The sequence below is a fragment of the Eptesicus fuscus genome, chromosome 9 (assembly GCF_027574615.1).
Source record: "Eptesicus fuscus isolate TK198812 chromosome 9, DD_ASM_mEF_20220401, whole genome shotgun sequence".
NCBI lineage: Eukaryota > Metazoa > Chordata > Mammalia > Chiroptera > Vespertilionidae > Eptesicus > Eptesicus fuscus.
In genome coordinates, this window is record NC_072481.1 from 76,759,990 (window position 1) to 76,785,312 (window position 25,323).

General features: G+C 41.4%; 1 long non-coding RNA gene across 2 annotated transcripts in view; it reads left to right on the forward strand.

Annotated features, from left to right (window-relative positions):
- The first annotated feature begins 1,851 nt into the window (after positions 1-1,851).
- The window catches only part of LOC129150254 (uncharacterized), a 41,674-nt gene continuing 18,202 nt past the window's right edge, over positions 1,852-25,323 (forward strand). For both annotated transcript variants that reach the window (XR_008556985.1, XR_008556984.1), the window contains exons 1-2: positions 1,852-1,936; positions 2,095-2,280. This is a non-coding gene — a long non-coding RNA (uncharacterized LOC129150254). The remainder of the gene's footprint in view (positions 1,937-2,094; positions 2,281-25,323) is intronic.

The following is a 25,323-nucleotide window of genomic DNA, read 5'->3' on the forward strand; positions in this document are numbered from 1 at the left end:
TTCTGTGGGAATATGGCCAATGGTAAAATGGCCAAAATTGTATAGAAAAGTTAAAATGAAGCATGGATCCCAGGCAACTCAGACTGGATTCAAGCTCCATGTAACTTCACAGTGGCTGAGCCAGAGCTTTTAACAATGAGATTGAGATGGATAAACTTGAAAATCTGCTTTATAAAATTTACTCAAATAGGAAATTGGAGGTAAAGCAGATCTCAGACTGCATTTCCTGTGAGCAAAATAATGCATTATTTTTCTAGGGACAGAGTGCACTTGGAATTTATGCGATGGACAGGGAAGATTCTAGAATGAGAAATTATATTTCTTAAAACTCTCCAGAGACTACTGCAGAATCATGTGACCTGAAGAAGTCATTCCATGCATCTTCTGATTACCAGGAAAACATATTTCTATGCTACTGCAAGAGGTGACATTTTATTTTCTCCATAAAAGAGTCTCTTAGGAGGTTATTTTATAGTTTCTCTCTCAGACCCATTCCAAAGACTTTTTCTTGGTCCAGACAGGACTCATATCTCTTATAAAAGATGGAGAGCAGGTAGACTAGCTTATTCAGGACTTGGAGAATGTGTGAGAGAGTAATTTAAAGTTTTTCCTTCTATCATCAAAATTTTATCTATATCCTTCTAAAGTTACTGAGCCAGAGCTGCAGAATGATTTTCAACTATTCCAGAGGATATAAAATATACCATTGCCTACTTCAAAATTGTTTTTCTTCTGCATGTGCATTTTACCACTGTGTGTGGGCTTATTTGTTGCTAAATAATGCTGGTAGTGATAGAAAAAGCTTAGTAATGATTACCAGAGGGGTAGGGGGTAAGGGAGAATGAAATGGATAAAGAGGGTCAATTGTATGGTGACAGATGGAAACTAGACTTTTGGTGGTAAATATGCAATTAGTGTGTATAGCAATTTCAACCTTTTTCATCTCATGGCATACATAAACTAACCACAAAAATTCTACAGCTTACCCAAAATATAGTATATATTTTGCTGATCTGACAAAAAATATAGGTATAATTTTGATTCATTTATACTGGATGCCTATTGTGTTGGCTGTAGTTATTTTTTTATTGGACAATCTAAGGGAAAAGAGGTCAGTGCCCATGACTAAATAGTCAGCTATTGCATGTTTTAAAAATTCTTGCAGCACACTGGTTGAAAATTTCTGGTGTATACAGATATAGAATTATCATGTTGTACACCTGAAAGTTATATGATGTTTTTAACCAATGTTATCTCAATTAAAAAAAAAAGAAGAAGAAAGAAAAGAAAAAGGAAGGGGAAAAGAAAAGAATATGCTTGGCAAAGATGACATCAACTCTACAAACCATCATTAATACATCAAACCACTTTTTTTTTCTATGAGTTCATGAGCCTGAATCAAGCAGCTATTACAAATCAATCAGCACTGCCATACTAAACAAATTCTGATTATCTAAGCCCTAGGTTTTAATCAACCACCATAGTCCGTCAGGGACTAGAAGGCTAACGATTTCAATGCAAGATGGACTTCAAAAGCTAGAAAAAGACCTCAAAAACTATGTTTTTGTTTTCTTTTGTAAATTTGCTTAATTTTAAGTGAACAAAGATCTTTATGACATAGGGAAAAGAAAATTCATTTATTTACTAGAACAGCACTCACATTTGCATCAAAATAATCCAACCACTGTCCTTCCAGACAAAGGAAGAAAGAATGCTAAGATTTAAGGGGTTTGCTTCTGTTGAACATTAGTAGCAGAAACAGGTCTGTTGTCATAATGCTCCTGACAGTACTTAGCAACAGGAGGCTGGGGCCCAGGCCTTCAAGAACTCCTCAAATTGTTTCATCTCATCTTGGGCACAGTGTTCCTGATGCTTTGATGCCAGGCTCAGGGCCAGGCTCTTCACCTGATTTTGTACATGGGGCTCTTGGAGGAAGGTGATTTCAGCTAAGTTCCCAGAGTTTACTATATCCATCATTAATAGGATTTGGTTCATCCATTCTATGTCAGGAATTATGGCTTGGTCTGGGCCAAGAGAGAGTCAGGCAGTCATGCCTCCTGTAAATCACCAACAGGTCTCTCAGTTCCTATACAGGAAACCACCACTACTGGGAGTGAACCATGGTAGTGGAAGAAGTATCCTCAGCAGCCTGTCCAGGGACTGGGAGGATGTCCTCTGAGCCCCCTGGACCACAGCACTGGCTGGTGGACTATGCTAAGAACAGGCCCAAGAGTGAAAATTTTCTGTCAACTAAAACTTTCAAAGCATTAGTTCCTTCAGGTAATAATGTGTTGGCATATATGTTCTCAGACATCCTTTCAGTCTTCAATTGTACAAAAAGACTAAGATATGAGGTCAAGAAAATATCATCCTTTGTGACAACTGTGAAGTGTTATCCAATCAAAACCTCTGGGATGAAGAAAAATGCTTTGTGCTGTCCAATATGGTAGCTACTAGCCACATGTGGCTCTTGTGCATTTCAAATGTGGTTAGCACAGCTGAAAAACTAGATTTATTTTTTTAGAAAGTAAATTTGATTTCTTAAAACTAAAAATTCAAATAGCCACATGTCACTAAGGGCTACAGTATTGGACAGGGAAATTTGATAGAATATTTCCCTGGAATATATCTTATCTTATAATGTGATCAAGAGTATTCTGATTAAATTATTTCCTTCTCTGCTATAAGTCTACTTAAAATGTATGCTATGAAAAAATAATTATAAACCTAAAATTGATGCATACTTTGGAAATGTGTGAAAATGATGATGGGTGGTATAAATTTTAAAAATATGAAATATAAAAAATTTAGGCTGGTCCCTAAGAAAGTATTTATGTAAACTTATTTAAAAAATAGAGACATGATATTTCTTTATATATTCTGTTCATTATAAAGATGTATGCAGAGTTTCTTTATAGGCTGGTAGATCCTACTATTTGAAAACAAAAATTTTCTTCTGTAGTTTTTTTCTTACATCATCTGGTATATGATGAGCATGCAAAAATATTTTTAAAGAATGAATAGAGTTTATCAAGTTCTATTACCCACAGGAGGTACCTTCCAAATCCGCTGAGGAACAGTGATAAAAAAAAGAGTTCTTCAGCAACTCATCATTTACTTGCTGCAAAATTGCCCTTGGCTAATCAGCTCACTGCAGGAACTCAAAAGAAATAAAAACACAAACTTTGACCAGTGGCATTTCTTAACACATATCCAACTCTTTCCCCAAAAGTAATAGCAAGTCATAACCAGTTAGTGTTTTGCTTTGTTATTAGGTTGTCTCTATGCTGTACTTGCGAGTACAGAAATCTCAAGCGACTCCATGTTCTCACTTAAAATGAACTAAAGTCCTGGCCGGCTAGCTCAGTTGGTTAGAGTGTCGTCCAAGGTTGTGCATTTGATCCCCGGTCAGGGCACACACAAGAAGCAACCAATGAATGCCTAAATAAGTAGAACAATAAATTGGCATTTCCCCCCTTCTCTCTTTCTCTCCTTTCCTCTCTCCCTAAAAATCAATCAATAAAAACATTAAAAAAATGAACTGAATGTGTGTGTTGGCTTTACATTCGGTTCTTGGTCTTTAACAGGTGTTGCTGAAAAAAAATTAATACAAGATAATTCAATAGAAATTTTTCTTGTAGTTCTTTAGTTCAGGAAGAATGGCTCTGCATTTAATTTTCTCAAGAGATTAACTGAGACTTAGCAAATAATTACCAGTAGCAGGAATCTTAGACTAGACCTCCTGTGTTCTGGACCAAATTGACAGTCTTGGGACCCTCCAGTACTGAGGCAGAAATCCAGTTTCCTAATAGCAAAGGCATTATGCAAAACTCTCTGAGTAGGTGTTGGATTTTCTCATAAACCTCCAGCTCCCTATTGATTAAGACTGTCTAGGCTTCTGAAAGTCAGTCCAGAAGGATTAACTCCTGTTCTTGATTATTGAACCACATATTGATTCTTGACCTCCTCTAGTAAGTCACCTCGGGAACTCCTTTGTTTATATCATCGTTATAGCCTAGCCTAAAATTCCAGACACAGCATCCAGTTCAAAAATATTCCTGAATGGTTTGCATATGATGTCACCTGGACAGCGTGATGACTATATATAGACCTGTTGGTGTTTTACAGGAGGCATGACTGCCTGACTCTCTCTTGGCCCCTGGACAGCGTGATGACTATATATAAATATATATATGTATATCCTATCTAATAATAGACAAATATGCAAATTGACCATACCTCCGACACACCCACAAGCCACGCCCACCATCCAATCAGAGCGAGCATGCAAATTAACCCAAACCAAGATGGCTACAGCCACAGAGAGCAAGGTTTCCTAGGTAACAGAGGAAGCCAAGCTTTCCGCCTGCCCTTGCCAGGCCTAAGCCTCCACTCAAGCTACAAAGTTTCAATTATAGAAGGTAAACAAATTCAAACAAATGGTGACAGAATGGAGCTTGAGAGAGCAGGCCAGAGTTGCCGCCGGCAACAGGGGAAGCAAAGCTTTTCACACACCCTGGCCAGGCCCACCCGCTTAAGGCAACAAAGTTTCAATTATACCCCCAACACAAATGGCTGCCGGCCTCGGGAGGGAGCCCCAGGCTTGGCTCTGCTCCAGGCTACAAAGTTTCAATTGTAGAAGGAGAATAAATTCCAGATACCAGGGCCTCCGCTTGCATTGCCAGGGGGCGTGGCCAGCCTGCAAACCACCACAGGCCCCTCTCTCAGGCCACCCCATGCCCCAAGGGAACCCCCACCTGATCCAGGACACCCTTCAGGGCAAACCAGCTGGCCCCCACCCCTGTACTAGGCCTCTATCCTATCTAATAAAAGAGTAATATGCAGATTGACCATCACTCCAACACACACTATAGCTGCCCCCATGTGGTCAAAGATCCTGCCCCCATGTGGACACAAGATGGCCACCACAAGATGGCCAGCAGGAGAGGGCAGTTGGGAGGCACCCGGCCTGCAAGGGAGGGCGGTTGAGAAGGACCAGGCCTGCAAGGGAGGGCAGTTGGAGGTGATCAACCCTGCAGGAGAGGGCAGTTAGGGGTGACCAGGCTGGCAGAGGAGGGAAGTTGGGGGCATACAGGCTGGCAGCAGAGTGGTTAGGGGGTGATCAGGGCTGGCAGGCAGAAGCGGTTAGGGGCAATCAGGAAGGCAGGCAGGCAAGTAGTTGGGAGCCAGCAGTTCTGGATTGTGAGAGGGATGTCCAACTGCCCGTTTCCGGGATGGGGCCTAAACGGGCAGTCGGACATCCCTTGAGGGGTCCCATATTGGAGAGGGTACAGGCTGGGCTGAGGGACAACCCCCCCCTCCGTGCACGAATTTCATGCACGGGGCCTCTAGTATATATATATATTTGTGATACATATATATACATATACATATACATATACATATATATATATATATATATATATATATATATATATATATATATTTGTGTGTGAGTGTCTTGTAAAAATCATATTTCTGACAAATAACTCATATTGATGATAGGTGAGTAGCTTGAATTACTTAGGAAGTTCTCTGCCTTCCCAACTGTACACCTGGCATTAGATACAAACCAATATGAAATGTCACTTTGTGAAATATGTACCTTTTTATCAACTTGTAGATTTGGATTAGGAAGATCTTACGCCATCAAAACTTCCCAACGAAGCTCCACAATATAATTGGGCATTTCTAATGACAAATGGCTGAGAGCCTTGCTATTTTCAATTGCATTTACTGACTAGTAGAGGTATCATAGATAATGAAGATGATTTCAGTACTGTGTAGTGATGGTATAATTTAGTACACAGACTCACAATTGGAAAAAAATTCTAAAACAAGCTCACAGTCAGTTCAAATAAAAAAATCATGGGCCTTAATATGGTCATGGAACTTCTTGCCTCCAATTTTAACATCAGGGATTCCTTAATTTTTGCTTGCTTCTATGTTTTAGATGACACTGTAAGCAGTTGGTGTCCCAGTGCCATCTGGCACATACAGCAAACATAGATTCATTACCATATGGTGAAATGCCAGTAGAACAAAACAAGGTTTCATTTCATCATAACTTGCTGAAACATAAAAGTCAAGACATGGCTGACATTAAGGAAAGTTCTTCATAATGGTGAGTTCAATACTGAGGAATGCCTGCTCTACATCATGGAGGTAGTCTTTGGAAGATGTGAGTTACTCGTTTGTGTATATAGGGTAAAGTCATTGTATCATTATATTTGTTACTAGAGGCCCGGTGCACAAAATTCGTGCCCACTGGCAGAGGTCAGACTTGAACCCAGAGGGTCCCTCAGCCCAGCCTGCACCCTCTCCAATCTGGGACATCCCTCTCACAATCCAGGACTGCTGGCTCCCAACTGCTCGCCTGCCTCTGCCTGATTGCCCCTAACTGCTTCTGCCTGCCAGTCTGATCACCCCTAACCACTCCTCTGCCAGCCTGATCGAGGCCTAACTGCTCCCTGGCCAGCCTGATTCCTCCTAACTGCCCTCCCCTGCTGGCCTGGTCACCCCTAACTGCCTTCCCCTGCAGGCCTGGTCCCCCCCAACTGCCCTCCTCTGCTAGTCCAGTCACCCCTAACTGCCCTCTCTGCTGGCCTGATCGCCCACAACTGCCCTCCCCTGCAGGCCTGGGTCCCCCCAACTGTCTTCCCCTGCAAGCCTGGTCCTCCCCTCAACTGCCCTCCCCTGCAGGCCTGGGTCCCCCCAACTGTCTTTCCCTGCAGGCCTGGTCCCCCCGCAACTTCCCTCCTCTGCAGGCCTGGGTCCCCCCAACTGTCTTCCCCTGCAGGCCTGGACCCCCCGCAACTTCCCTCCACTGCAGGCCTTGTCCCCTCCCAACTGCCCTCCCCTGCAGTCCTGGTCCCCCCGCAACTGCCCTCCACTGCTGATCTGGTCTCCACCAACTGTCCTCCTCTGCTGGCCCGGTCACCCCTACTGCCCTCCCTGCTTGCCTGATCACCCACAACTGCCCTTCCCTGCAGGCCTGGGTCCCCCCCAACTTCCCTCCCTTGCTGGCCTGGTCTCTCCCAACTGCCCTCCTCTGCCAGCCTGGTCACCCCTAACTGCCCACAACTGCCCTCCCCTGCAAGCCATCTTGTGGTGGCCATCTTGTGTCCACATGGGGGCAGCCATCTTTGACCACATAGGGGCAGCCATCTTGTGTCTTGGAATGATGGTCAATTTGCATATTACTCTTTTATTAGATAGGATTTTAGTTGCTGGTTATATTTATTTTCTATTACTGTAAAAATTATCAAAAAGTCAGTGATTTAAAACAACACCCATCTTTTAATGTTTGTTTGTTATCTCATGTTTTCTGTCAGAAGTTTGGATACAGTACAACTCAGCTGATTTCTTCACCTAGGCTCTCACAAGACTAAAATCAAGGTGATGGTAGGTTGCATTCAGATTGCTGTCAGAATCCAGTTCTTTTTGGTTGTAGGATTGCTTCTGTACTTGGTGCTTGAGTATTCCTTGCTGGTGGTAAGCTAGGAGCAGCCCTTAGCTCCTAGGAATCTCTCTGCCACTCTTGCATGTGCCCCTCTGCATCTCAGAACCAGGAATGGGGTATCAAATCCTTTTCCCACCTGGAATATCTCTGACCCTCCTTTCAATTGTGTCTCTCTGCCCCTAGCCAGGGAAATTTCTCTGCTTTTAAGCACTCATGTGATTAGATTGGACCCCTTGGATAATTCAGGCCCCTCTCTCTGAAGGGGGGAGGGCAGTTGGGGGGGGGCAGGCCTGCAGGGAGGGCAGTTAGGGGTAACCATAAAGACTTCTGCAAGTCCTTTTTGCCAAGTAAGATAACACATTTGGTATTCCAGGATTAGGGAGGTGTGGACCGCAGGGAGGCCCTTGTTCTACCTACCACAGTGATTATTAGAATTAATAGTTTATTATTTATTAACTAGAGGCCTGGTGCATGAAATTCATGCACAGGGGTGTGTGTCCCTCAGCCCAGCCTGCACCCTCTCCAATCTGGGGGATGTCCGACTGCCCTCTCACAATCCAGGACTGCTGGCTCCCAACTGCTCACCTGCCTGCCTTCCTGATTGCCCCTAACTGCTTCTGCCTGCCAGCCTGATCACCCCCTAACCACTCCCCTGCTAGCCTGATTGATACCTAACTGCCCTCCACTGCAGGCCTGGTCACCCCTAACTGCCCTCCCCTCCAGGCTTGATCACCCCCAACTGCCCTCCCTTGCAGGCCTGGGTCCCCCACAACTGCCCTTCCCTACAGGCCTGGTCGCCCCCCAACTTCCCTCCTCTGCAGGCCTGGTCACCCCTAACTGCCCTCCCCTCCAGGCTTGATCACCCCCTACTGTCCTCCCTTGCAGGCCTGGTCCCTCCCAACTGCCCTGCCCTGCTGGCCTGATCACCCACAACTGCCCTCGCCTGCAGGCCTGATCCCTCCCTCCCAACTGCCCTTCCCTGTCGGCCATCTTGTGGCAGCCATCTTGTGTCTGCATGGGGGCAGCCATCTTTGACCAAAAGGGGGCAGCCATCTTGTGTGTTGGAGTGATGGTCAATTTGCATATTACTCTTTTATTAGATAGGATTATAGTTACTTTTTCTTCTCTCTGTCTCATTCCACTCTCTTTTTCATTAGATAACAGGATAAATGAAGAGCTTTCCTATAGCTTTCTGTAAATTTATTCTCTTATAATTTCCTCATCAAATATGTTTTAGGCATTTGTTATTATATATGGAAATCGAAAAAATGAGGTCTATTGAAATAGTCTATTCAGATTTTCGACCTCTCTTTGGTAATCTATATTATTCTAGAAAATGATCCATTTCATTCAAGTTTCCAAGCTTATTGATAATTTTGAAATGTTCTGTTATAATTAAAAAATATCTTTATTTGTAACTACATTTATTTATTTATGTTTTATTTTGAACTTTGCTTTATTTCATGTATTTTCTTTAATATATTCACAAAAATATTTTATTAACGTTTTAAATGAGGCATCTATTTTGTTTAGTCAATTATTGTTATTATAATTTTTTGTATGCTTATCATCATGTTAGGGCTTTATCTTTAATTCTTTCCATTGCTTTTATTTGGGTTATTTTGTTGTTTCTGTAGAAACATTAATTTATTTAATCTCTCTTGTTTCTAATAACTAATTAAAATATAAATCCTTTAGAAGTTTACTTCTGTGAGAGTTTAAGATAGTAAAGTTTCTGAGTGCTTAAGCATATTAAAATAGATTTATTTTACTTTTGCTCTTGGATAGTTTATTTTTATAAATATATTTTTATTTATTTTTAGAGGGAGAGAAAGGGAAAACGATAGAGAGATAGAAACATTGACAAGAAAGAAACATCATCAATTGGCTGCCTCCTGCACACCCCCTACTGGGGATTGAGCCTGCAACCCAAGCATGTGCCCTGACCAGAAATCAAACAGTTGACCTTTTGGTTCATAGGTCAATGCTCAACCACTGCGCCACATTGACCAGGCTATTTTTACTTTTGAAGTCTTACTGTATAAATTTCAGGTTCAAAGTTATTTTCTCTTAGGATTTAGAAATATTTTTTACTGCTTTCTTGCATTTTGTGATAATGATCAGAATTTTATGTCACTCTGATTCTTATTTCTGAAGCTTCTATTTCTTTTCTTTCTGGTAGATTTTGATTTTTATTATGTTTGTGCTTCTTGTATTTTGAGTGAGGTTTAATATTTATTTTCATTCTTGGAACTTAATGAGCACTGTCAACCTAAAGACTCATGCTTTTTTTTCTCAATTCTAGAAAATAATTGGCCATTCTTTTTTTTTCTAGTATTGCCTCTTTTTCATTCTTTCTATTGTTTTCTTCTAGAAATACCAAATTTTGGTTGTCTACTTTAAATTGAAGAGTTGTAAAATCATAAAAGCCAGCATTTCAGTAAGGGCCTGAGGTCAGTTGAAGACAAGGTCAGTTGAAGACAATTAGAACAAATCAGCCAAGAATGTTGAGATAGAAACCTATAATCTAAATCTATAGCTGGGGGGAACTGATACCAAGAGCTTGTGCATAGATAAAGAAAAATGTTTATATGTCAACAGACTTAATTGTCTTAACTATTCCAGGAAGCAGAAAACCCGCTGTGGAAAGTTACCGGGTTGTAAAATGGAAAGACCCTGCCCCCTAAAATGTATTTAACCTGTGCTCAAACCCTGCTTCGGGGCCCACAACCTCTGCTCTGTGTTCAGAGTATGTTGTGGGACCGGGCATGCCTGTACCAATAAACCCTTTGCTTTTTGCATAAGAAGCCTCTCTTGGTGCTTTGTGAGTGCGGCCAGCGTAGTTTTAAGTTTTCTTATTAGCTTTTCATCTCTTTATCTTATTTGTGCTACATTTAAAATAATTATTCAGTTCATTCTCCCAAATTACTCAGTTTATTGCTCTAGCTAGTATCATTTCTCATTTAATTTATTTAGTATTTATTTATTTAGTGAATATGCTACCAAAGTCAATAACTGAAACACATGCATTAGCTTACATATGTTATATGTGCCTCTCTTATCTCATCTCTGTTTCTCTAACCCAACTGTCCTTAAGTTTTGTGTTTATTTTTCATTTGCTTTTTTAAAAGTTTGACTACACATAAGACATATGCCTAAAATAAATGGGTTAGTCTACTTATTTTTGTAGTTTATTAAAACTTGTGTATGTGATCTCCTGAGACTTAGTTTTCATTCATTATTAAGGTTCAGGGTGTTTCTGTGAGAGTGTTTTTGGATGAGATCAACGTTTAAATCCATAAACTAAGTAAAGCAGGTTTCCCTCTCTAATGTGAGTGAGCCTCACCCAACCAGATGAAGGCCAAATAGAACAAAAAAGCTGACTCTCCCCTAAATAAGAGAGAATTCTTTCCTGCCCAATGGTCTTTGAGCTGGGACATCAGGGTGTTTTTTTTGTTTTGTTTTGTTTTATTTTGTTTTGTTTTATTTTGGTGTGTGTGTGTGTGTGTGTGTGTGTGTGTGTGTGTGTGTGTGTGTTTTCCCCTCCTGAAAGGGGATTCTTGGTGTGAAGTGACACAGAACTTGGTTGAATTGTGTTCTAGTGTTTTGTGGAAAGTAGAACTTGTGAATGTAAACTTGGATATTTAGCTGAGGAAATTTCTAAGCAAAATGTTGAAGGTGTGGACTGGCTCCTCCTGACAATTTATGGTGAAAGGTGAGAAGAGTAACATAAATAAAAGGAATTGTTAAGACTTGAGGATTTGGAAAACTTTCAGCTTATCCATATTGCCAAAAATGAGGAAGTTTGTTTTAAAGAGTCCCTTAAGGGTGTGGCTGAACCACCTTTGATAAGGAGATTACCATGGGTGTGAACTGTGAATTTAATCAGCCATCTCAGAAGAAGCCAGGAATAGAGATGAGATTATACTAGCAGAAACACTGCCAGCTGTTACAATAAGGGACAGAAAAAAAATTGAACCGTATGAAAGAAGGTTGTCAGATTTATTAGATTCTACAGAACCAGAAAATAGAGATATCCCACTGTGAGCATGTGTCATCCTTCAAGGAAAGGCAAGAATGCCCCAGAAGATGATTCAGAGATCGGCAGGGCTGCCATTCCCACCCAGGGGACAGGCTCGTTCCCCCTTAGTTCCGAAGGGTTAGGCCTCCTTTTCTCCAGAGGCCAGGATGCTATTGCCCAGTGCCTCAGGGGTGCTGCTGCCCTCACAGAGCCTTGGAGGGCGGAGCATCAAAACAAAAAGGGTTATTCTGGAGCTGTTAGATCTAATGGAGATCTGCCTTGATAGGCTTTATTCCTTCTTCCCAGTTTCCCCTTTTGGAACGGGAGTCTCTCTCCGATGCCTGTCCCACCATTGTGCTTTGGAAGCACATTACTTGGGTAGTTTCACAGGTACACCGCTGGAGAGGAATTTTGCCTCAGGATGAATAATCATACCTGGAATTTCACTCATATCTGATTTATAAGATATTTAGATAAGACTTTGAACTTCAGACTTTAGATGTGATGCTGGAATGAATTAAGACTTTTGGCCTAACCTGTATAAAATCTCTTCCACCACACCCGGGCCCTTAATGATGGAGCTTGGAAGTATCCCCTCCTCCACACCATAAATTCAATATGAATCATTTCCATGTGTATTTTAAATGGTTGATCAGATTCAACTAGAGATGTCCTGGAAGCTGGATAGAGGAAAAGGACTCAGCGTCTAATATGCCCTTTACCCAGCCCAGAGGCCACCAAAACCTGCCCTTTGCCAGGGAGAAGGAACAGGAGTTACCTGGGAGCTAGAGGAATGCCAACAATATCCCCAGGAAGCTACCGGAGGTTGTGCTCCACTGAAATGAAGGACTAAACGAAGAAAAAAGAAGACATAGGACATAGGAAACAGAAGATGCAACACAGGAGGAAAATGAAGTGATGCCCTGATAACTGTGCACTAGAAATAGAAGGCTCCAGGAGAGACTCCTTCAGAGTCGTGAAACTTGTAGAATCCCCCCTCTTTCTCTATCTCAGCCTCTGGAGGGAGAGATTTAAACAATCATTAAGAAACTGGGGCTTGGCTTAGTGATGAATAGCAAACCAAAATAAGAAAATTACTAACTGCAGGAAAAACAAAAAGCTGAGCAGGAGAAGCAATCAGAGTATACAGTACCATTTTGCCCAGGATGTGAGTACTTATAATATAATAGAAACAAATCTATTTTTTAAAAAGTACAGTTGTAACTATATTTGGCATATAAAGCAATGGGAAGTGTGGTGGAGTGGGGGAAGGAATGGGGGAAGTAAAATAAGCAAAATCCTTATTTTTCATTAAGGGAAATCGATAGATAATACCTAAAAGTGAAAAACCAAGAAATAGCAATATAAATGTGTAATGTAGAGAAAAGAAGATAAATAGCAAGATAACCAGTTGAAAGATGAAATGACTGCCTTTGAGGAGGGGAATACAGGCAAGGGGATGGGTGGGAGACCGTCTCGGCTGTTCCAGTGCAAAACTCTGGCCACGGACCCAACTATTGGCCAAAGAAATGTGGACATTTTTCCTCCATACTCATTTATAAGGAGTTGGGCCAAAATCTCAGAGAAGACAGTTTTTAAAGCATACAAAAATTAAAAGTTTGGGTTTGAAGTTTTACTGCATGGCTGTGATAAAAAATATTTGCAGTTGCTGTCATTAGGACATTAAACTATGAATTAACCATAGCCCAAGGATATGTGATTGTATGCATATTAAGAACAGAAAACTATTCAAGGTACTTAACTGAGGTGAATAATCTGGGCGGTATAGAGCCCTACCAGTCTGAGCGAATTATCTCTATTTAGTTAGCCGGATCCCCACATGTAAACCCAGATTTTCAAAGCAAGTCTATAGCTGCTATGTAAAACAGTACGGGGGCTGCACAAAAAATTAAAAATAGAATTACCACAAGACATAGCCATTGCACTTCTCCATATATACACACAAAATAATTGAAAGCAAGGTCTCAAAGAGATATTGGTACACCCTCTGAACATTGCGATGAACATGCAGCATTACTCACAATAACCAAAAAAATAGAAGCAATCCTAGTGATAATGGGCATACTAAATGTGGTATATACATATAATGGAATATTATTCAGCCCTTAAAAAGGGAAATTCTGACACAGGTTACAATGTGATGAATCTTAAGGACATTATGCTAAGTGAAGCCAGTCACAAAGGAACATATACTGTATGAGTCCACTTAAATGAGTTACCTAGAATTTTAGAATTCATATAGACCAAAAGTAGAATGGTGGTTGCCAGAGGCTAGGAGGAGGGAAGACAAGTATAGTTTCAGTTTTCAAGATGAAAAAGTTCCAGAGATGGATGGTGGTGATGGTTGTACAACAGTGTGAATGTGGTCAATATCACTGAAATGTATACTTAAAAATGGTAAATTTTATGTTATGTGTATTTTAACACAAATAAAACAAGTTTAGCAAAAAAAAAAAAAAAAAAAAAAGACTTTTGGACTGTGAAATGGAATGAATGAATGTATTTTGCATGTCAGAAAGACATAACTTTGAGGGGACCAGAGTGGAATATTATGAACTGAATTCATATATGAATCCCCAACCCCCAAATGGGGTTCTATTTGGAGTAAGGAAGTAATTAAGGTTAAATGGGGTCATAACAATGAGGTTCTGATAGGATTAGTGTCCTTAGAAAAAGAGACACCAGCAAGCTCTCTCACTGTGTGCCCGGGGTTGTCGGGACAAAGCACCTGCCTGAAAGCCAGGAAGAGAACTCTCGCCCCCCAAAAGCTTTGCCGGCTCTTGATCTGGGACTTCCAGCCTCCAGAACTGTGAGAAATAATATCTGTTTCTTAAACGACCCAGCCTGTGATATTTTGTTATGGCAGCCCAAGTGGACTGTTATAAATGGCAAAGGCAGTTGTATGTAGTGTTTTCCTAGTTAATGTAATTGTTTTATTACATTTCAGAAGGAAATTTGGGGAGGTTGATTAGTACACAGCTGCTATTGTCTTTAGCTATGGAAAAACTAACACATTAGTTAAATCCTGTGTGACTTATTTCTTTTGTTTGTTTAAAGTGTTACATATGTCTCCTTTTTCCTCCATTGACCTTTCCCTTTCCCCCGGCCCCGTGAGTGATTTCTTTAAAGAATTCTGAATACAGTTCATTTGGTTTTCCTGATTCTTGATATATTTGGACTTTTTTTACTTCTTTCTACTTGTGCCGTTTCCCTTTTCTCTTACCATTTTTGTATTTAGTATTTTAAATCTTCTTTCTTCTCTAACTTTTTTCTCTCATTCAACTATATACACTCTATTTTTATTTTCTTATTGATTACCATTGAAATTTTACCATACATATTTAATAAAACAAAATCTAAATGTAAAAATACCTTTATTTTTATCCTATAGAAGAGATAATCTTGTCTTTTCTTTCTGGTTGTTCAATACATTTTCTTTGTTTTCAAACCCTCTAGTTCTACTAAGAGGGGTCTTAGGGAATTTCTTTTGACTTATCCTGTTTGGGGAAAGTCATGCTCACTAGATCTGTGGATCCATGTTTTGCATTCTTTCTGAGAGATTAAATATTGCCTTTCCCCATCCCATTCATGTCCATGTGGGCTGCAAGTAGACTTATGTTGGTCCTTATCATTCTATGTTTCAAACTCTCTTTCATATTTTCTTATCTCCATATTCCTTTTTGCTGCATGTTGAATAACTTTAGGGGTAATATATCTCAGTTTACCAGTTCTCTCTTTACGGCATCAAACTGGGGTTTAACTCATCCACGGAATTTTTGATTTTTACAAATATATATTTTTTATTTCTAGAAGCCTTTTTCCTAAAGTTTCTATTGCTAATAAGTTTTTGATGAATACTCAGCTTTAGAGTGAATATTTTTTAAAATTATTCATGCAGCTATGATATATATCCAACTTATGAAACATCTGCAGTTTTTGTGAATCTAAATCTGTTATTTCTTGTTTATGCTGACTGATGCTAATAGCAGTGATTTTGGTAATTTTGTTTGTGAGTTGATCACCTGATCTTAACTGGGGTGAGTCCTTCAGAACTTACACATTTATTAAATCTAATGTGACTCAAAGAGTTAGATGGAGAGCAACAAGACCCTTTTTTCTGAAAACATTGAGTTTAGCCCACTTGTTTATCTTGATTGGTGTTATAGTGAACTTTTTCTACTCATTTCTACTTGCCCCATTTTTTTTCCTCTTACTATTTTGGATTCAAAAAGTTTTATTTTATTTTTCCTCAACCATTTCTCTTATTTAGAATTGTACTTTCTATTTTTCATCTTTTATTGGTTATCACTGAACCTTACCATCCATATCTATATATATAGAAGCCAAGCGACCAGAATGACCGGAACAACCAGAATGACCAATCACTATGATGCACACTGTGGCCAGCCAACTGGCCCAATGGGGGTGGGGCCAGTTGGCCAACCTCCCTTGGCCCTCCCCCCAGCCAGCCCGGCTCCTGATCGGCCCCCCGCACCCCGACTGAGGGTGGGGTCAGCCGGCCAACCTCTCACAGCCCCTCCCCCTGGCCAGCTGGCCCCCACTGGCCCCAATTGGGGTGGGCTGGCCGGACTCCACCCATGCACAAATTCGTGCACCAGGCCTCTAGTCTAAAATAAAATCCTAAGTTAAATAATACCTTTACCTATATCCCAAACAATACATGAACTTTAGAACACTTTTCCCCTGATTGTCTTCCCTCAGACTTACTTATCCTATCTAATAATAGAGTAATATGCAAATTATCCATCACTCCGAGACAAAAACGGCGGTGCCCATGGCCACAAGATGGTGGCACCCAGTCCTCTCAGGCCCACCGAAGTCCCCCAGTCACAGAGAGGGTTACTGTTGAGAGCAGGCAGCATGCAACCCGGGCTGTTGGCCTGGGAGGTCCCGAATACCCCTGGCTGATCTGCTCCCAGCTGTGGCCCTGGCCGTTGCTCTCCCCTCTCCCCCCACATCTCTCTCAGCCGCGACCTGGCCGTAGCCTGGGAGACTGCGAACAACCCCCGCATGATCTGCTCCCAGCTGCGACCCGGGCAGTGGCCTGGGAGAAGGCACACCCCCCCTGGCATGATCTTCTCCCAGCCGCGACCTGGGCAGTGGCCTGGGAGATGGTGCACACCCCCTGGCGTGATCTGCTCCCAGCTGGGACCCAGGCAGTGGCCTGGGAGAAGGCACACACCCCCCAGCATGATCTCCCAGCAGCGACCTGGGCAGTGGCCTGGGATATGGCACGCACCCCCGGTGCGATCTGCTTCCAGCCTGAGACCCGGGCAGTGGCCTGGGAGAAGGCACACCCCCCCCGCTCCTCCCCCCCCCACACCCCGCGTGATCTTCTCCCAGCCGCAACCTGGGTAGTGGCCTGGGAGGCCGCGCGTACCTCCCCCCACCTCCCCCGGCACAATCTGCACCCAGCTGTGACCAGGGCATTGGCTTGGGAGGCTGCGCGCACCTCCCCCCTCCTCCCCACCCCCAATCTGCTCCCAGTCGCAACCCGGGCAGTGGCCTGGGAGATGGTGCACACCCCCACATGATCTGCTCCCAGCTGAGACCCAGGTTCCAGCTGGGAGCAGATCGTGGGGGTGGGGGGAGGTGCACACAGTCTCCCAGGCCACTGCCCAGGTCGCGGCTGGGAGCAGGGGAGTGCATTTGGGGGTGACCGGGCTTTCAGGGGAGGGCAGTTGGGGATGATCAGGCTGGCAGGGGAACAGTTAGGCATAGATCAGGCTGGCAGGGGAGTGGTTAGGGGGTGATCAGGCTGGCAGGCAGAAGCGGTTAGGGGTAATCAGGCAGGCAGGTGAGCAGTTGGGAACCAGCAGTCCCAGATTGTGAAAGGGATGTCTGACTGCCTGTTTTTAAACAGGCAGTCGGACATTCCCGGAGGGGTCCCAGATTGGAGAGGGTGCAGGTTGAGCTGAGGGACACCCCCCACCAGTGCATGAATTTCATACACCGGGCCTCTAGTATTCTATAGAGTTTAATTACATTACTTCCTCTCTGGCTCCTCAGTGCTTTAGGTCCCTTATGCTCGAGCACATTTTCTGAACTCTGGGGCCTCAGCTCCTGGCTCCACTAGCTTAATTTTTGTGTATTCTTAACTGGACTCCTAAGCTGTCATTCCACCTCAGATGTTAGCCTCAGAAACCCTAGGCCCTGCATGCCTGGCTGTGTTCATGTTTATTTCTCTGAGGGCTTCCCTGGAGAACACTCCCACCTTTTGTAAGACCAACAATACCCGCAAGAGTAAGTTATTTCTAGGATCTAGTTACTGTGAGAAGAGGAATCACCCACAGCAATGACCATTTGTGATACACTAATTATGAACGTTTGATTTTTTATTTCAATTGTTTTCTCTCTCAAATCTAAGCTATCTGATTTGATTTTTATAAGAATGTGTACTTGTTTCATAACCACTACTTTTGTTTTGTAAACTATTCTTAATTTTTCACATATGCAATTACAGTAGGTAAAACAAACAAAACTCTCTGCTCTCATGAGTTCATTATTTTAGTAAAAAAATAGTGGATAACATTCATAGAGTGCTTAAAATGTGTCAGGTATTAGTCAATACTAATATTTTCCACATCCTGTAAAAAACAACCATTTTTATCTTTACTTACTATCTCCCTGGATATTAAGATATATATTTAAAAAATATTTTTATATTGCTCTACTATTTCTATCTATTCTTTCAAGGTTAAATTATTCGATAAGTGGATCTTGTTTTCCCTCCTTCATATTAGATTTCTGGATGCTTGATGTTTTGCTGCTGTATTTGCACTATGTCAGAATGACTTTTTCTTGGCCCATTATGAATTATAATGACCTCCTAAGGAGACCACCTTGTAGCAGAACTAACCCAAATCTCAAGAACTTAAAAAGTTCAAGTTTTAGTGTGTGTTTGTTTTTTAAGTTCAAGTTTTAAATAACTCTTAGAGTATAAACAAACAACGGTATATTTGATAAAAATCTCCTGTGAACACATGCGTGTGCGCGCACACACACACACACACACACACACACACACTCGTATATACATATATGAACATATATATGCATATATAGCAGCATCATCTTTTGAAAACTTTGGCCTCTTTTTACCACTGTAACTTCCTGTTTGTTTTCTGTATTGAGGTATGTTTTTCTAATCTATGGAGATCTTCTACTTTGATTTTCAAGCATAAATATGTATTTAGTCATTTTCTTTATCTTCTTTCTATCATTTCTACCAGTTTTGTGAGAAATGAGGAGATTTCATTCTATGCTTAATCTGCAATCTTAAGTAGAAAATTCAATTTAGATTTCATATGTCATTTTAGAACCCTTAATAAAAAGTTTACCAGTGTTATCAATAGTTTTCTTCTTACATTTTTTTTTTTATTAGAAGTCTCCTCTACCTTTATGGCATACAGTAACATTGTTTCATTACTAAAGCATTTCCTTGGGTTTTTGTGAATTAATAAGTAATCAGTAAGTAAAACTACTGAAAGTCTTTATAATTAATTTTACACTCAGACAGGAATTATAGCTAAGAAAACCTCAAATACTTTTAGTCTTAAATGAATGAGAAGTGGGAAAATAGTTTTATTACAACTACCATTTGAGTGCTATTAAGTGCCAGAAGTATAGAGCATGCCTATTCAAGGTCCTATATACATACCAACTATTTCAATGATAGAATGAAATCCGCTCAGTACCCAATTCCTCTGAAGTAGGGTGAATACCATTAATTCTTTAATGGATCCCTAAGCACATGTTTTCATTTCCCTCACATAGATAATGAAAGACGTACAGACCCCTGTGGAACACCTCTTACCTCTTGTTATTTTCTGTTCCTTCTTCACTGAAGATGCCTCTCTACGAATTTGTACTCTGAATAGGAACCTTCAGTTCACTAAGTAGCCACCTTATAGTTGCACATTATTCCAGCTGTGCCAGCAACAGCTGTGAACCAGAGAAATGCATATCATCATAGAGCTTATGGAGCTCAATATGTTAGTTCTGTTTATTCAAAAGACCACCTGTGCTCCTGGGGAAATTGGAGAAGTTCCAAAGAAGAATGAAGACACAGCAGACAGTAATGACACCTGCAGAGCTGTAAGCTGAAGCATCATCGCTTCGGGTTAAAAACAATGTGACAGTCCTGTGGGAAACTTGACTTCTAATAGCTATAGCAGCGCATTTTTGTTTAGAATATTAATTAGCAAGTGGATGGCTAAACGCCCAGTTTCCTTTTCTCACATATAGACAGGCTATGAAGTCATGACTATCACTGAGAGGGAAAACTTACATTGATATGTGAGAGGAAATGCTCCCAGTTGTCCATTTTTTAAAAGCTATGTTTTCCTATGTTTCCTTTAATATTTGTGGAAGTTGTTTTATTGGCCCTAAATACCAAAAAAAAAATTTTTTTTAAATCTCTTTTTTCTTGAATAGATAATCACTCTGTCTCCTCCAAGTTGTTGAGGGAAAGTGCGTTACCTTGGGGCTCCTCATAAAACCTACCCATCAAGAATTTCACTGTTACTGTGATGATTCCTGATCTAAGGGGAGAATACTGGTCAGAAAAGTCGAGTAATGAATGAAAGAGTGATGCATTATGATACCTGCTGCCCTTATACTATAGGCTGCTCCAGAAGGGAAAGTGCAGGATTTGTCTGACAGGATAAATAAATTGAGCCTAGGCTCAGGGTAGGAAAAATGCAAGTGGTCTTTCTTTCCCTGTCTGAGTTGTGTTCATGAAGAGAGTGAATTGCAGACTTATTCTGCCATAATCATGTGGCATCACTCTGGGCGAATAGTGTTGGTTGTGGTAAATCTTTCAACCTTTTGCTCCATTAAAGGCTCTATGGCAATCTTGAAGTCATCCCTTCGATACTGTAATGTCTGCCCTGACCCAGACATCATGGTAACTTTTTTCAGGTTGTTTCTTTCCATAGCCTCTCAGTGCAATTTAGGCTCCCAGAGCAGCTCGAGATTATTTTACATTAGAGAAAACAGCTACTTGGGACTGAATTGATTTAGAAATTGCTTCTTTTAAGTCTCTCCAGAACACACTCTTCATTCTGGCTTGCCTAGCTTTGTTATGAAAGCATAAATATAGTGCGGGGAAGCAGAACTTCCCAAATAATGGGACATGTTTTCTGCCCAGGATCTTTCATACTCTGCACTGTGGTATGCTACTACAATTATTGCAGAACCCATGGGCCATTTCTTAACCTTTTGCACTCGGATGTCGAGATTAAAATTACTCTTTGAATGTATCAATAATTTGAAATATAAAAAAATCCAAATAAATAAGTTTGTATGAAAAGAAACTCCAGTTTTTTATTCTACTGCCGCGCTTTGTAAAATCTGGGGTATTTAAAAAAATTAAATCCCGAGTAGAATAAAGGAATCGAGAAAAAAGCAAGCGAGTGCAAAGGGTTAAATGAGGTGTGGTAAAGGTGCAGGCTATGAAAGGGGATGTTATACATAAACTAGAGGCTCGATGCACGAAATTTGTGCAAGAGTAGGCCTTCCTTCTCCCAGCTGCCAGCACTGGCTTCCCTCCGGCACCCGGGACCCGAGCTTCCCTCACAGCCCCGGCTTCGTCCAGAAGGATGTCTGGTCTAATTAGCATATTACCCTTGTATTATTATAAATGTATTTGTTTCCCCATAAGAGTCTAGGCTATATCTTTGCCCAAAGTGAGCCGAACATCCGGAAAAAAGAATATCGCCTCCGCGGGGTATTATAGTAGAAGGCAGAGGGCAAACATACACAGGGTTACAGTGTAATGTAGAAAAAAGTGTGAAAAATGTATAGTGGCAAGAGACAAAGCTCTTTGATTTTGAACTGTGTTATACAAACATATATATTTCCTTCTTATCCTCGCTGCCCCCTGTACTTTTGATATAATTCTTGATGCTATCGGAGACACTGCCTCACAATGAGTATTTGTGAAGATTGCATTCTGGGCTGGCTGGGCTGGCTGAGCATTCCTGTTGTGGCTAGTTTATTGGTAAAGTAAAGGAAATGCCTGGACTTGCCTACAAGAAATTTCCCAACTATTCTTCTTGCAGCTGGTCTACCTGAGAGCGGGTTTATAAGCCAAGATCTGGTGTGCGGTCAGCAGTGGTTAGGAGGTCCCGCCAGTGAAGCTCCCTCAGAAAATAATTCCACACCTGTGTTTCAGGAAATAAAACTCTCATTGTTAATTTTTCCCTCTCTATCTTTACTATTGTAACAGTGCAAGGCATTAAAAAATTAATTGGGGTCCTGAACTTTTCATTGCCCTACATTCTTTTACATATGAAAAATGAGAAGGTACATTTCTCTTCCTTTTAAGCAAAGGTAACATGCGCAGGTCTACTGAAAGGAAAGATGGTCCAGTGGCCAGCAGCACTAGCATCACGCAGGAGCTTGTTAGAAACTAGTGCCCTGGTGCACAGATTCATGCACATTGAAAGGAAATTAATTAGAAGATAGCTGGCGGGGCGGGACTGGGTGAGACAGGTTGGACACGCCCTGGAGCCAACCTCCTGTGGTCCCTCCCTGGCTGGCCACACCTGGGGGACACCTGGGCTCGAAGGGCATTTGCAGAGTGAGTGGGGTTCCTCTGGCAGGTGGGGTCCCTCAGCCTGGCCTGTGGGGATCGGGCCAAAACCAGCTCTTCAACATCCCCTGACGGGTCCCAGATTGCAAGAGGGTGGTTCTAGGGTGACACACCCCAGAATCGGGCTCCCTCCCCTCTGGTTCTGGGGTGCATCACCTGAGAACCACTGATGCCAAGTCACTGCAGCTTGGCAGCTCCTGTGTTGAGCGTCTGACCCCTGATGATCAGTGTGCATCATAGCTACTGGTCAGAGTGTCTGCCTCCTGGTGGTCATTGAGCATCATAGCTACTGGTTGGATGGTCAGAGGGTCTTTTAGCCTTTTATATATATAGATGTACATTCTTTGGCCCCACCTCAGGTTTACTGAAGCAGAATCTCTGAGATGGGGACCAGAAATCTGTGTTGTAATAAATTCTCCAAGTGAATTGTATGAATTCTAAAGTTTAAGGAGTGGAGAGGGAGGAGAGATAATCTATGTGTTTTGAGCCCATCCAAGTGCATTTTCTGGGTTGTCTCCAAGAGAAAAGGGCAGTTGGCAAATGGTGCTCATTTCCACATAGTGCCCCAGTAGGTGGCAGAACCTCTGAGGTGATGCCTGGGATGCCTGGAGAAAGATCACCAAATGTGTGACCTTGAGAGTGGCAATGAAGATCCTGGATGCTGACTTTGGCTTAAAAAACATGAATATTGACACCAGGGGCATCCAACTATTTGTGGGCCACATGAGCTTCCACAGTAAGCATCACTGGGCGAGGCTACCAAGAATGGAAAGCCAGAGGCCCCCTCCTTAGGGTTCTTAGACTGTCTCAGACCAGGGTTCTCAGATAATCCCAGGAAGAAGGGGCAGGTCCCTGTAATATGCGTTAGATTAGATTTTCTTCCACTTTTGGCATGTAGGAACAAACAAGATTTAGTCCAATTTCCAAAATAAAATATACACTTGGTATATTGTAAAAACCAATCATAGCTATAACAGTAGGAAGAACTAGTATTCAAAAAATGTCAAATATGAAAATGTCTTGTTTCCCTTATGCTTTTAGTAAAAACAGAGAATTCATATATCTGACATCCCCTGAGACTGACCCATAGGAGGCATTTAGTAGATTCTTTCTAGTTACCTAACTGGCAAAAAGGAAAACACACATTTCATTTATATGTTTCAATATGAACATTGCTTTTAAAAGCACTTATGGCGAATAAAAGAAAATGAAAATGACATGACTGATTGGTTTAAGGTTGACCTGCAGAAATCCTTATGCACTGTATCAAAAAGACGGCATGACTGGACACTTGGCTTTGATGCCTCCCTCTGCCCCTTACTAGCTATGTGACCTTGAGCAAGTCAATTTTATTTTTCTATGGTTTGGTTTCATCATAGTCTTCTAAGGCTTCATTTAGTTAGAGATTCATATAGCCCACTCTCACCTTAGAGCAGTGGTTCTCAACCTTCCTAATGCCGCGACCCTTTAATACAATTCCTCACGTTGTGGTGACCCCCAACCATAAAATTATTTTCGTTGCTACTTCATAACTGTAATTTTGCTACTGTTAATGAATCACAATGTAAATATCTGTGTTTTTTGATGGTCTTAGGCTCTACAGCAGCGGTTCTCAACCTGTGGGGTCGCGACCCACTGGTTGAGAACCGCTAGCAGGGTTGCCTAAGACCATCGGAAAACACAGATATTTACATTATGATTCATAACAGTAGCAAAATTACAGTTATGAAGTAGCAACGAAAATAATTTTATGGTTGGGGGTCACCACAACGTGAGGAACTGTATTAAAGGGTCGCGGCATTAGGAAGGTTGAGAACCACAGGAAGTGGTCCTGAGACATTTGCTTAGCCCCTCCTGTAAAAGCTCCAGCATACCTCAGGTCTTTGTTCCTTGTGCCATAACTTTTACTAAAATGTTTAATTGAAATTGTAGTTTGTGAATATTTAAGCAGCCATAATTCAGTTTCCAGTTTTACTAATGTTGGGAGAACATTAAAATATTGACATTTGTTATGAGGAGAATAAGGGTTGGCTTTTTTTTTTTTCTTTTTTTTTTTTTTCTCTAAGTGAAGTTTTTTTCTACGAGAGAAAATTTTCAAAAAAAGAAGTCCCGGCCGGCATGACTCAGTGGTTGAGCATTGAGCTATGAACCAGGAAGTCACAGTTCAATTCCTGGTCAGGGCATATGACTCGATTGCCAGCTTGATCCCCAGTGTGGGGTGTGCAGGAGGCAGCCAATCAATGATTCTCTCTCATCATTGATGTTTCTATCTCTCTGCCTCTCCCTTCCTCTCTGAAATCAATAAAAATATATTTTTAAAAAAAGTACTATAAAGGAGTTGTGGCAATTAGGAAGTCAAGTGAGAAAGATATTGTCCAAATGGGCTTAGAATCAATGCTTAAGTTTGTTTTAAATGCTTCTGTAGCAAAATCTGGGTGTGAATAATATGAAATAAAATGAGTGAATATAACATGTTTTATAAAATAAATTTCAAAAAAAGAAACTTTAGAAGGAAGCAAAGATCTCCTGAGCTGCCCATCTGCCTAACTCTTCTCAATTCTGAACACAAACTGCTCTTCATAAAAGGCTCCCAGGCTGAGAACATCAGTTCCTTCAGCAATAGATGGAGAAATCCTATGGAAACCAAGTCCAGCTGAGGCTTCCTGGCCTCCAACCTTCCTAAGTTGCACACCTCAGCTTGTGATTTGGCAGCTGCCCTTCTCTGAGGGCACAAGGTTGACTCTTGAGCCTATAAACTGCACCTTCATGGCTTTGTGGATAAAGATGAGTTACTTTCTTGAATTAAGTTTCCCTTTCCTACCCTCCAATTCTGTAATTGCCTAAATCACATAAACTGGTACTTGATTGTCTCAGAATATAATCCAAATATACATATAAAATGATGCCTAATTTATTATTTAGGCAATCCTTACCATTCCACCTACATAACTTTTTTCACATCAAAAGTTATATTTTATTTTTACTCGCCCTCCCACCCCCACAATCTTGAGTTGATGATCACAAGAGGGTGCAGAGAGCGGAAACGCTCCAAAAGCAGGTTGATAAAGCGATTGTATATGTAAAGAACCAGCATAATGTTCCACGTCGCATGGTTACCCAATGTTAATGTGTACTGATGAGCACTAAGGTGATAGAGGTCTTTTTAAAAAAATGAGATAAGAGATTCAATAGAGCATTTTA